This window comes from Triticum dicoccoides, chromosome 3A (genome assembly GCF_002162155.2).
Source record: "Triticum dicoccoides isolate Atlit2015 ecotype Zavitan chromosome 3A, WEW_v2.0, whole genome shotgun sequence".
Lineage (NCBI taxonomy): Eukaryota > Viridiplantae > Streptophyta > Magnoliopsida > Poales > Poaceae > Triticum > Triticum dicoccoides.
The window spans coordinates 268,926,740-268,938,345 of NC_041384.1; positions in this window are offsets into that span (position 1 = coordinate 268,926,740).

Genomic DNA, 11,606 nt, shown 5'->3' on the forward strand with positions numbered 1-11,606 from the left:
CCAAAATATCATCAATGAACACCACGACGAACTTATCCAAAAACTCCATAAACACTTTGTTCATCAGGTTCATGAAATAGGCCGGTGCGTTAGTCAGTCCAAATGACATAACGGTGTACTCATACAGTCCATATCTTGCGGTGAACGCTGTCTTAGGTATGTCCTGCTCTCGAATCTTCAACTGATGGTACCCTGATCGCAAATCGATCTTGGAAAACACTTTAGCTCCTTGCAAACGATCAAACAGATCATTTATCATTGGTAGTGGGTACTTGTTCTTGATTGTTACTGCATTCAATCCACGATAATCAACAACCATCCTTAACGATCCATCCTTCTTCTCCACCGTACTTTACGGGTGATCCCCAAGGCGAAGAACTTGGGCGTATATAACCTTTATCCAACAGCTCCTTAATCTGCTTCTTGATTTCCGCCAAATCCTGTGCGGGCATCCTGTATGGTCGCTTCGATATCGGGCCTGTTCCTGGCAACAGCTCAATCAAAAACTCAATGTCTCTATCCGGTGGCATTCCTGGCAATTCCTCAGGAAATACATCAGGATAATCCTTCACTACTGGCACCTCTTCCTACACAACTCCTGATAGGCAACTTACATGAGCTCTCCTCAGCTCATGCCGTGATACATACTTAATCCTTCTTCCTTCTGGCGTTGTGAGCAAAATCGTCTTACTTGCACAATCGATGTTTCCTCCATACATCGACACCCAATCCATACCTAGAATCACATCCAATCCTTGGCATTCCAGAACGATCAAATCCGTCGGGAACACATGCCTTCCTATACTCAATGGCACTTGGAAACATCCTTGTCTGGCCATGTACTCTGCTCCTGGCGAGCTTACTAGTATTGGTGTCCTAAGAGCTTGGGTTGGAGGCATCTGAGGGTTTAGAAAAGACGAGATATAAGAATAGAGGGGGTCTAAAGGGAAAACACTACCCATATGCACATGAGACAATTGCACACAAAATCACTTCATTCATTCAATCAAAGGGCATACAACGGTCTAACTATCGCAAAGGTGCGTGTACTATAATGTTTACATGGAGGGGAATACTACTAATATGTGGGGGTCATCTATTAATTTGAACCAGTGGAAGACTCCATGATGTCTGCTCCAGCTTCGTCTTCAAAGTCGGGCTCGCTTGGGTCCGAATCGGTGTCGTCGATGATGATGTAGTTGCTCGGACAGTCGACATACTTGTCTTCATTCTTGAGCTCCAATTTCTTCTTGAGTTCTTCAATCTCATACTTAAGATCGTTATTGTGCCTTACGACAGCTACGATCTCGTCCATGTAGTCCTTGCGTAGAGTCTTCATCTCTCCTTCAAGTTCGATGATCCTTCCCTTTGCATTCTTCAACTCTATCATATCATTGCACATCTGGTTCTCCTGGCGTTGAATGTGCTGGTTTAACTCCTGGATGAAAGCTGCAATGGATCTATCCTTCTTGGTGCTGACTATCTCCCATTGTTCATTCCGGCGTCCGCAAATCTGGTAGATAGTGTCCTTGAGGTCTTCTTGATAAACTTCTCCAATGCGTCCCATGGTGATATGAGCTGCCATGCTCTTTCCCAAACTCCAGGTTGGTGCACTGAAAACACTATCTATGGGCTTGGTGATTGGGGCGAATGTCCTTCCCAGAACATGGACTTGAATCTTCCAGCGCTCCTCTTCAGGCAGAGTGGCGTTGAAAGTCCCGGTGAAGCTTGGTAGTCCAATGTTCAGGTACCTGGCGACTTCTGGATTTCGCTTGAAGGAAGTCTAAAAGGTGTGCCTTCATCCGGTTGGGCGTACTTAATCTTTGCGTTCGTCATCCTAAAGAGTAGAAACGATGAGGAGTTAGAAAATGAGAAGAGAATGGTGATCTATGGCTTTAACTTAGTGGTCGTGTCCTACAGTCAGCGTGTGCTCTGATACCATCTCTGTAGACACCCGACCCGAATGGATCAAGTCTCTGTGCTCCGATGTCATCCCTGGATCAGTAATGCTGACACCACACAGTACTTCGAAGGATTTATAGCAGAGTAGCAATCACACACTTATTACATCGTTTGTCCAGAAGAGGACTTATTACAGTAATCATGGCTTAAGGCCATCTAATAACGATAACAGCGGAAGACTTGGAATATAAGTGAGTCCATCAACTCCAACGGCATCACTGAGTATAGAACCACGACCTAAAAGCACCTTATTCGTCATCTGAAAAGTCTGCAACATGAAAAGTTGCAGCCCGAAAACGGGTCAGCACATGGAATATGCTGGCAATGTAACACATAGAGAGAGGTAGTGAGTATTGGCTATACTACATGCATATTTGGCTGGTGGAAAAGCTCTATGGTTACAGTTTTTGCATTAAGCCAATTTTCCCTACTACAAAGGAATAAATTTAATTAACTATCATGGTGGTTGTTAAACATTGAGAATGGTTGACAGCATTCTCAATCCCAATTAAAAGTACTCATTTAAAAACCCAACAATATTAATTAGAAGTAACATGTTGAGATTCACATGATATTCAAGTACTAGATACTCAAGATGTCCATAACCGGGGACACGGCTAATCATGATTAGTTTGTACACTCTGCAGAGGTTTGTGCACTTTTCCCCACAAGACTCGATCACCTCCTCTTAGTTTCTTGCACTACATGGTGTTTAAGAAACGGATGACCGAGACATAGTCTTTCAGAAGCGCTAGCACCTTACGATGGGTGGACCGGTACACCTACATCCCCTACATCTGCTACTCCACCACTATAAGAGTTCGCACGACTTAGTCAACTATGCCAGAGCCCATAATGGCTTGTGGCTGCACACGTAAGTTACTAGTATGAATTATCTTATGATCCCTTTGAGCCTGGGTGGCGGTCCGAAGAAATACAGGCAAGTCCTGCTAGAAAACAGGTGCCTCAATCCACCTAGATGTGTATTTAAGTTGCCACCTTAGATAAACCATTAATAACAATCTCACATCTGTCATGGATATTCACTCACCCAATCCACGTCTACTAGCATAGCATGGCATAATAAGCAAACGTAGAAGTAACTCCCAAAGGTTTCATAAGTAATACAGGTAATAGGTACTACCTCATCTAGTTCCCATCCCACAATTTAATTAGATCCTAATCATGCAATGTTTGAGGATTTATCTAATGCATAAAAACTGGGTAGTAGAAAAAGGTATGATCAAGTGTTACTTGCCTTGCTGACGATCCGCGAAACCTAGAGACTCGAAGTAACAAGCCGCGCACTCCGGGTGATCTATCGCAGACAAACAACAAGCATACAATAAGTACTCATCTAATGCACAGGTAAATCTCGAATAAAAGATCAAACCAGAAAGTTCAACTTAAGAACTCTGGTTGCAAAAAGAATCAAATCAAATAAAGCAACGAAAGTCAAACGACGAAAGAAAACAACTCGGTTCTAGCAAGTTGAAACTAAGTCAAATTTTACTGTAGCAAAACTTTGTTTAAGTTGATTAGTCGGAACGGTGGTTTCGAGATGAATCTCCAGGCGTTTGAATCTCCTGATTCCGATAAACGAGCGAGAAGATAGACTAGAAAGAAAATCGGATCTGAAATCGCTATCAGAAAATAGCGGAATAAATCCGATGAGAAAGAAAATGACGAAAGGTTGAACGAACGGGCATTCATTAACCGAGGCAAACCGGTGATCACGTTCGTTAGGACGAACGGTCCGACGAACGCTTGCTAAACAAAACCGGAAAGAAAAACTGGCGAGAAAAACCGATCTAGAAAACCAGAACGGAAACCGGAACGATTTACGAAAAACCGAACCGAGGAAAAGAAAAGGTGACGCAGCGCGGGGCTAGTACCTCGAAGAGGCGAGGGCCTCCAGCGGCGGCGGCGTTGGGTGGCGGCGGCGGCACTTGGCGGCGGCGGTGGCAAGCGGCAGCGGCAGTGTAGGGTTGCGGCGCTGGTGAGGGGTGTCGGCGCTGGGTGGCGGCGGCGGCGGTGTAGGGCGGCAGCGCTGCTGCTGCTGCGGAGGAGAGGAGAGGAGAGGAGAGGTGTTGGTTTGATGTGTTAGAGGGGGGGTGCTTGGGTATTTATATTGGGGAGGGGAGAGTTTTGTTTGGAGTAGGAGACAAGAATTAGACTAGGATTAGGAAACAAAGAGGGAAAAGATCTAGAAACAAAACGGAATAAACGGAAGTAGGACAAAAGTCCTACTAGGATTTCCAAAAGAAGCAGCGGCGGCTCCCTGGCGCCTGGTGCGGCGCGCGCTAGCGATGGCCTTGGCCTCCTGGCCGGCCGGCTGGCTTGGCGGCTTGGGCCTTTGGCCCAAGGCGCTGTGGCTCTCTCTTTTTTTTAAACGGTTTCGCGCGCAGAAAAAAAAATCTATATGAACTCCAAAATTAATAAAGTAAACTTTCCCCGACTCCTAAAAATGAGTCGAACAAAATGAACTTTACTCGGGGCCTAAAATGCAATTTTTGAAAACACGCATTTTTCCCTAAGGCAAATAAACTCCGAGAAAAATCCAAAATTTGATTTATTTATTAAATCTTCATTTTTCCTAAATTTTGGGAAATTCATATTATTTCCTCTCTTATTTTTGATATTGGAAAAATATTTGAAGATAAAATAAATAAATCCAATGATCCTCTTTTCATAGTTTTGAGAGAACTCAATTACGAAAATTTCGAAACCTCCAACTCTCTCCGAGGGTCCTTGAGTTGCGTGAAATTTCTAGGATCAACAAAATGCAAGAAAATATGATATGCATGATGATCTAATGTATAACATTCCAAATTGAAAATTTGGGATGTTACAGCCTCCTTCGCCAGATCCGGACGCCCCTTCGCCGGATCTACCTCCCCGCGCTCTCCGGCGAGGTCCAGGCGAGCTCCGGCCACCGCAGGACAAACCCCGGCGATCCTCGGTTAACGTGCAAAGTCAACCCTAGATCTGTTTTCGGAGGGGTATATTTTTCATAAGTCTTTTCCCCCTCACATTTTATGCCTCTATTCATCGCACCATAACTTCATGACCGTAGCTCCGTTTCGTGCGCATGCTATATCAAAATGTTCACTGGGAGATGATGTTCATTTCATTCCATTGTGGCATGCTTGTTTGAGTCCATCTTGATGCCCAAACAACTGATGCAAGAGTGCTATAAAATGTTGGCTCCTGTTACTTATCAGTTTAGGGTGATTTGTCATTTTTTGTCACATTTGTTGTGTGCATCATATGGGCATGAGCTCTACATGTGTTTTGATCTATGTCATGCTATCTTTACAGGGGTTCTTGCCATGTATTTTTGTGATCAATGTGGTGACTAGCACAAGCATGCAAAGTAGCCTTCGTGATATTGTTGATTTCAGGGACTTAGGATTTTGCTAAGTCATTTCCCTGCTGTTATTTTTATGCCATGTAAACATGATGCTACAGTGAGATCCATGCTTGTTTTGAAATACTTCAGTAAGGACATTTTGAACATAGGGTTATGATATATCCATCCATGCCCCTGTTTGCAATTATGGAGTACCCTAGCATGTCTTAATATTGCTCTACTTTTGCTATAAAATGTTCCTGGCAGATTGTTTACATGTTAATCAATTTTGCCATGGTTGTTGTAGTTGATCCATGCATGCTATGAACTTGCTCTTGCCTTGGTTAGCTTCATAAATATGTCTTATTACTGATGCTATGCTTTTTTTGTCATGCAATACCTTGTGATAAGTGAATCGAGCTCGCAAAGATTCCTTCATAACTCTATTTATGCCACGCTCAGTTTTCTACTAAGTCTGAATCTGTTTATAAAACTTGCTATGTTTACATGGGTGCCATCATATCTTCTGTGCCTTTTTGGCTCATGATCATTAAGGAACTTTTGTTCTATGCATTTAGTAGATTCATGACATGCCTTGTATTGCTATGATCTGTTCCTGTAGCATGTTGTTTGCTTGCTCTAAACATGGCTTCCTGATGTTATTCCTGGCATGTTAGTATTTTCACTAAGTCTGTGGAGCTGATAACTTTTGCACTTTTGCCATGCTTGTTTGAACCTGTTCTAATGTGTTTTAGCCGTACCTAAGTGTTCATGTTTTGTCAAACATCTTGAGTAGATCACTACCATGTGCTTTGTTGTTATGTTGGAGTGCAGTAGCTTAGTTTCTTGTTGCATTCTATATGGCATCGTGTTGTTAATCGCAGAATTGTGTCATTATTGTTTTGCTTGCCATTTGCAAACCGTGCGTCCGATTCCGGTGATCTTTATATCCTTTTCGAGCGAAATCATCTCATCTTTCCAGTGGCACAATTGGTTTGGCAAGTTGATGCCTTGTTCATCCTTTTCCTTCCAGAGCACGCATATGCATTGCATATCACATCTCGCATGTCATGCCATGTTTTGCATCATGTTGTTTGTGCATTGCACCGTGATTGATTGTTGGTCCTTTTGCTTGTGTTCTTGCTTTGGGTAGAGCCGGGAGACGAGTACGTGATTGAGGAACCTGTTGAGTACGCTAACAAGGATCAAGCTTTCGTCAACTCTGAGAACTTTGCAGGCAAGATGACCATACCCTCGAAATCACTTCTATCTTTGCTTGCTAGTTGTTTGCTCTATTGCTATGCCACGATACCTACCACTTGCTATATCATGCCTGCCATATTGCCATGTCAAGCCTCTAACCCACCTTTCCTAGCAAACCGTTGTTTGGCTATGTTACTGTTTTGCTCAGCCCCTCTTATAGCGTTGCTAGTTCCAGGTGAAGATGAAGTTTGTTCCATGTTGGAACATGGATATTGTTGGGATATCATTATTATATCTTGTTTACTTTAATGCACATATATACTTGGTAAAGGGTGGAAGGCTCGGCCTTATGCCTGGTGTTTCGTTCCACTCTTGCCACCCTAGTTTCCATCATACCGGTGTTATGTTCCTTGATTTTGCGTTCCTTACGCGGTTGGGTGTTATGGGAACCCCTTGACAGTTCGGTTTGAATAAAACTCCTCCAGCAAGGCCCAACCTTGGTTTTACCATTTGCCTACCTACCACCATATACCTTCCCTTGGGTTCTGCAGACTCAAGGGTCATCTTATTTTAACCCCCCCCCCCGGGGCCAGTGCTCCTCTGAGTGTTGGTCTGAACCGAGTTGCCTGCGGGGCCACCTCGGGGAAACTTGAGGTTTGGTTTTACTCGTAGCTAGTCTCATCTGTTGTTGCCCTGAGAACGAGATACATGCGACTCCTATCGGGATTTGTCGGCAGATCGGGCGGCTTTGCTGGTCTTGTTTTACCATTGTCGAAATGTCTTGTAACCGTGATTCCGAGACTGATCGGGTCTTCCTAGGAGAAGGAATATCCTTAGTTGACCATGAGAGCTTGTGATGGGCTAAGTTGGGACACCCCTGCAGGGTTTTGAACTTTCGAAAGCCGTGCCCGCGGTTATGGGCAGATGGGAATTTGTTAATGTCCGGTTGTAGAGAACTTGACACTTAACTTAATTAAATTAATCAACCGCGTGTGTAGCCGTGATGGTCTCTTTTTGGCGGAGTCCGGGAAGAGAACACGGTCTCGTGTTATGCTTGAACGTAAGTAGCTTCAGGATCACTTCTTGATCACCATTAGCTTCTCGACCGTGCTTTCCTTCTCTTCTCGCTCTCATTTGCGTAAGTTAGCCACCATATATGCTAGTGCTTGCTGCAGCTCCACCTCACTACCACTTTCCTACCTTTAAGCTTAAATAGTCTTGATCTCGTGGGTGTGAGATTGCTGAGTCCCCGTGACTCACAGATACTTCCAAACAGATACAGGTGCCGATGATGCTAGTACAGGGGACGCTACCGAACTCAAGTGGGAGTTCGGCGAGGATTCGGGTCGTTACTATGTTTCTTTTCCGAATGATCAATAGAGGAGCCCAGTTGGGGCGATCGGGGATCTAGCATTTGGGGTTGTCTTTCTTTATTTTGGTTCCGTAGTCGGACCTTGATTGTATTCTGGATGATGTATGATATATTTATGTATTGTGTGAAGTGGCGATCGTAAGCCGACTCTTTATCCCTTTCTTATTCAGTACATGGGATGTGTAAAGATTACCCCTCTTGCGACATGCTTCTAAGTCGTGCCCCGACACGTGGGAGATATAGCCGCATTGTGGGTGTTACATTATGGTGGCTTCAAAGTCCTGAAATCATCACTTGTAACTCTGTTCTTGATCCCCTTGCGCATGCCATCATCTCCATGCTTGAACTTGTTCCAAGGTTCAACTTTCTTGTCCAAGCTAGGCCCTTCATTTGTAAGCAAAAAATGTATCCAATTTAGGCAGCATCATATTCTCATGAACATTAGAATCGTTACCAAGAAACGGAAGTACCTGATAATTCACTTGGCGTGCGCGAGCTCTAGTAATTGGTCTAGTATGTATAGCAGCAGGGGCTGTGGGTGTAACAATGGTATTGATGTCCTCATCATCCTCCACTTCTTGAAATGAAGTCGTCCTTGACGGAAGCTCATCTTCCTCACCCAAATAAGGCTTCAAATCTGCAATGTTAAAAGTGGGACTAACCCCAAAATCTGCAGGCAGCTCAAGTTTATATGCATTATCATTTATTTTCTCTAACACCTTAAAAGGACCATCAGCACGTGGCATTAGCTTTGATTTGCACAAATTAGGAAATCTATCCTTACGCAAATGTAACCAAACAAGATCTCTAGGTGCAAACACAACATGTTTTCTACCCTTATCTCCAGCAAGTTTATATTTAGCATTCATACACTCAATGTTTTCCTTAGTTAACTCATGTATTTTTAAAATCAATTCATCGCGTTCTTTAGCATCAAAATTAACCTTCTCCGAAGATGGAAGAGGCAACAAATCAATAGGTGCACGAGGCAGGAAACCATATACAATTTCAAAAGGGCACATCTTAGTAGTAGAATGCAATGAAAGACTATAAGAAAATTCAATATGAGGCAAGCATTCTTCCCACATTTTCTTATTATTCTTCAAAACAGCCCTAAGCATAGTAGACAATGTTCTATTGACTACTTTAGTTTGTCCATCAGTTTGGGGGTGACAAGTAGTACTAAAAAGCAGTTTAGTCCCCAACTTAGCCCATAAACATCTCCAAAAGTGTCTAAGAAATTTAGTATCATGATCTGAAACAATAGTATTTGGCACACCATGCAAGCGAATAATTTCACGAAAGAACAAATCAGCAACATTAACAACATCATCGCTTTTATGACATGGTATAAGGTGTGACATTTTTTAGAACCTATCCATGACAACAAATATGCTATCCCTCCCCTTCTTTGTTCGAGGTAAACCTAAAACAAAGTCCATAGATATATCCTCCCAAGGAACACTAGGTACAAGCAAAGGCATATATAAACCATGAGGATTGAGTCATGACTTAGCTTTTTGACATGTAGTGCAGCGAGCAACAAAACACTCAACGTCTCATCTCATCTTTGGCCAAAAGAAATGTGTAGCAAGTACATACTCCATCTTCTTGACGCCAAAGTGTCCCATTAATCCTCCTCCATGCGCCTCCTGCAACAACAAAAGATGAACGGAGCTAGCTGGAATGCATAGCTTGTTAGCACGAAACACAAATCCATCGTTAAGAACGAACTTGTTCCAAGTTCTCCCTTCCTTATAATTCTGCAATACATCTTTAAATTCAGCATCATGCACATATTGATCTTTGATGGTCTCCAAACCAAATATTTTAAAGTCAAGTTGTGAAAGCATAGTATAACAACGAGACAATGCATCAGCAATAACATTTTCTTTACCCTTCTTGTGTTTAATGACATAAGGAAAAGTCTCAATGAATTCAACCCATTTAGCATGTCTACGGTTCAGTTTTGCTTGACTTTTAATGTCTTTCAAAGATTCATGATCAGAATGTATGACAAATTCCTTGGTCCATAAATAATGTTGCCATGTTTCTAAGGTCCGAACAAGAGCATATAATTCTTTATCATAAGTAGAATAGTTCAGACTAGGCCCACCCAATTTTTCAGAAAAGTATGCAACAAGTTTGCCATCTTGTAATAACATACCTCCTAATCCAATTCCACTAGCATCACATTCAGGTTCAAAAGTCTTATTAAAATCAGTAAGTTGGAGTAAAGGAGCATTTGTCAACTTATCTTTCAATACCGTGAAGGCTTCTTCCTGTGCGGTACCCCAAACAAAAGGCACATCCTTCTTTGTAAGCTCGTTGAGAGGTGCAGCAATGGTGCTGAAATCTCTCACAAAACGCCTATAGAAACCAGCGAGGCCAAGGAAACTCCTCACTTGTGTGACCGTTTTGGGCTACAGCCAACTCTCAATAGCTTCAATCTTGGCTTTATCAACTTCAATTCCCTATGGAGTAACAACATAGCCAAGAAAAGATACTCGATCGGTGCAAAAGGTGCACTTTCCAAGGTTACCAAACAAACGTGCATCACGTAGAGCAATAAAAACAACACGTAAATGTTCCAAATTTCCTCCAAAGATTTGATATAAATCAATATGTCATCAAAGTAAACTACCATAAATCGTCCAATGAAAACACGTAAAACTTCGTTCATTAATCTCATGAAAGTACTAGGTGCATTAGTTAACCCAAAAGTCATGACTAACCACTCATATAATCCAAACTTAGTTTTAAATGTTGTTTTCCATTCATCTCCCAATTTCATACAAATTTGATGGTATCCACTACGCAAATCAACTTTGGAGAATATTGTAGAGCCACTCAATTCATCAAGCATACCATCTAACCTAGGAATAGGATGACGATAACAAATAGTAATATTATTAATGCCTCTACAATCAACGCACATACGCGACGTACCATCCTTTTTTGGCACTAAAATGATAGGAACGGCACAAGGACTAAGGGATTCGCGTATATAACCTTTGTCGAGCAGTTCCTATACTTGACGCATAATCTCCTTCGTCTCCTCTGGATTGGTACGGTATGGTGCACGGTTGGGTAATGATGCACCGGGAATTAAGTCAATTTGATGCTCAATCCCTCGAATAGGTGGTAATCCCGGTGGCACGTCTTGTGGAAAGACGTTAGTGAACTCCTACAAAATATTAGTGACAGCAGGAGGCAAAGAGGAAGGCACGTCCTCGAATGAAAATAATGCCTCTTTGCACACAAAAGCATAGCAAACAGATTTGCTAAAATCTAGATCATCAATATCAGATTTGGTGGCAAGTAAACATGCACTTTTCAATTTAATTTCAGAAACAACACTAGATGGTTTATTATTAGGCTTCATTTGTTTCTCAAATTCTTTTGCTGCAATCTGATTTTCACTCTTATTTTTCTCTTGTTTTGCTTTATTAGCTCTATTAATATCATCTTTCAAAATGGAATCAGGAGTCGTAGGAAGCAAAGTAATATTTTTATCCTTATGAACAAGAGTATACTGATTGTTTCTACCATGGTGTACAGAATTTTTATCAAATTGCCATGGTCTACCAAGTAATAAGGAACATGCTTGCATAGGTACCACATCACAATCAACATAATCAGCATATGTAGAGATACTAAAATGCACACGAACAATACGTGTTACCTTAACCTTGTCGCTGTTGTTGAACCATTGGA